The following is a 2,534-nucleotide window of genomic DNA, read 5'->3' on the forward strand; positions in this document are numbered from 1 at the left end:
TCTGCTCTGTTGACAAGAACCTCCACTTGGTTACACCTTAAATATCCCAGGAAAGAGAAAAATGGATAAAGAAGTTGTGGTCCTTATGTACAATGGAATATCACTCAGCCATGAAATCAACGTCATAAGGCTAGTAGCAGCATGATGAGTGGATTTAGGTACGACGATTCTAAGTGAAATAAGTCACACAGAAAAAGACACTTATCATAAGATATGACTTATAGAGGGAATGTAAAAACCGCTACCCTTGAACTGAATTACAAAACAGAATAGAGTCACACGTTTAGAAAACACACTATGGCTGCTTAACGGGAAAGGTGAGGTGGGGTGATTCATAAAACAAGGGTTTCAAATTATCTGAGATACCGTTCCATAAACCCAATATGTAATAGACAAGACCTACTCCTTGCTCAATGAATTGGACTCAACACCCCCTATTCACCGCCCACGAATATATCTGAATAGTAAGAATCTTAAAACCTATGCATTGATATCTCTCTGTAAGTGAGTCAAGTGGGTGTAAAGCGGCAAAAACACAGGAGTGAAAAGCAGGTAAACCCCATTATAAATATCAATTACTTTTAAAAACCCGTGAAACAAAGACAGTGAAAGAGAGAGAAATTCTTAAAAAGTCGTTCAGGGGCTGTGATGCCACCTGGATTGACCACATCTAGACCCACAGCTGATTGAGACATAAGGGTGGACACTCTTGGGGCTGAGAGGTTTGGTGAGGTTGGGTGAGCAAACGCAGACCCTATAAAGTAATACTGCGTGGTACCCATCCCATGGGTCCCAAATCTCCAGGTTCAAGGGCATCTTCCTACATCGAAAACATTCATGAGAAACCCAGAAGATGGTACACCGTGTGATCGGGAAAGGTTTCTAAAACGCACCTCATTTCTCATCTCCTTGTGCTCGGGTTCGCCATTCCAGCCGCTTTACTAGCAATCTCCCTGCTTGGAGAATCAGCACCTTTAACCTCCTGTTCCGTACAGGTTGCAATTTGTCCTGAGGATGAACGGGAAGAGGGGGAACAAATGAGAGACTAGCTCTAGGTGTTGGGACAGGCACAGGTCACTCTATTTTCCCCTCAAGAAGAAGAATTAACCACAGGCTCAGCATGCCGCCTGGGACCAGAATAGGGCCTGAAGCAATCCTGCGCTTTTGCGGCCAGCGCCCAAGAAAGCGAGTTGAAAAATGGCGCTCAGGGGCACTGCAATTCACAAACCTGCAGACTTATAAATGATGACTCTCGTCCACAAATATATTGATGGAAGGAAACGAAGAGGATTTGAAAGCAAGGCAGAATTGCAGGAAACAGATTTCAGGAGGGAGATTCGAATCGCCTTTAAAGCACAGGAAAGGCGGCAAAACCTCGACAATGATGCCCTTGGCCAAAAAGGGCGTATGCGTTTTTTCCTGAATATATTCAGGAAAAAACGCATACGCCCTTTTTGGCCAACCAAGCAACCTGGAAAGGCAAATCAGCGCTACAAACAAGTCTCGCTTCCCATCGGTCAAAAGGGCCATGCTGAATAAAGTGTCAAAACCAGAAATGCAGGACAGGCCATGGAGAAACGGGAGCCTGGCTACGCTGATGGGCGGGATGTAAATTGCCAACAGCCACTCTGGAGAAGTGCACGGTGTGTCCTGAAACATCTACAAAACTCAGCTTAGGGAGCATAGGGCACATCCACTCATGGGCGTATAAATTGGGAAAACTAAAAATCAGCAAGACACAGGCACCCCAAAATTTAGGTCTGCTCTGTTGACAAGAACCTCCACTTGGTTACACCTTAAATATCCCAGGAAAGAGAAAAATGGATAAAGAAGTTGTGGTCCTTATGTACAATGGAATATCACTCAGCCATGAAATCAACGTCATAAGGCTAGTAGCAGCATGATGAGTGGATTTAGGTACGACGATTCTAAGTGAAATAAGTCACACAGAAAAAGACACTTATCATAAGATATGACTTATAGAGGGAATGTAAAAACCGCTACCCTTGAACTGAATTACAAAACAGAATAGAGTCACACGTTTAGAAAACACACTATGGCTGCTTAACGGGAAAGGTGAGGTGGGGTGATTCATAAAACAAGGGTTTCAAATTATCTGAGATACCGTTCCATAAACCCAATATGTAATAGACAAGACCTACTCCTTGCTCAATGAATTGGACTCAACACCCCCTATTCACCGCCCACGAATATATCTGAATAGTAAGAATCTTAAAACCTATGCATTGATATCTCTCTGTAAGTGAGTCAAGTGGGTGTAAAGCGGCAAAAACACAGGAGTGAAAAGCAGGTAAACCCCATTATAAATATCAATTACTTTTAAAAACCCGTGAAACAAAGACAGTGAAAGAGAGAGAAATTCTTAAAAAGTCGTTCAGTGGCTGTGATGCCACCTGGATTGACCACATCTAGACCCACAGCTGATTGAGACATAAGGGTGGACACTCTTGGGGCTGAGAGGTTTGGTGAGGTTGGGTGAGCAAACGCAGACCCTATAAAGTAATACTGCGTGG

Source organism: Balaenoptera physalus, assembly GCF_965194825.1.
Source record: "Balaenoptera physalus genome assembly, contig: HAP1_SCAFFOLD_738, whole genome shotgun sequence".
Classification (NCBI taxonomy): domain Eukaryota; kingdom Metazoa; phylum Chordata; class Mammalia; order Artiodactyla; family Balaenopteridae; genus Balaenoptera; species Balaenoptera physalus.